Source organism: Penaeus monodon, chromosome 21 (genome assembly GCF_015228065.2).
Source record: "Penaeus monodon isolate SGIC_2016 chromosome 21, NSTDA_Pmon_1, whole genome shotgun sequence".
In the NCBI taxonomy this organism is placed as follows: domain Eukaryota; kingdom Metazoa; phylum Arthropoda; class Malacostraca; order Decapoda; family Penaeidae; genus Penaeus; species Penaeus monodon.
Window position 1 is genome coordinate 21,906,560 of NC_051406.1, and position 290 is coordinate 21,906,849.

Sequence of the window (290 nt, forward strand, 5' to 3'; positions counted from 1 at the left end):
CTGGGACAACAAGCAAAAGCAGCCAAAATGAATACACGTATAAATAAACGGTTATAAAACACAAGAACTAGGAGGAGGAAGAGAAGAAAACTAGAAAAACAGAAGGTTGAAGTCCCAAGGTGCTAGGAGAACTGTAGCTAAAGTCAAAGCCTTGGTGCACTCACAACACAGCGAGGGGCAGTTGCACTACGACACGTGGTATACCTAGGTAAGGGAGAGAGAGAAAAACACATGAGTAAATCGCACATAAGCATGGACCTCAAAATAAATCCCAAGGCATCAAATAATAG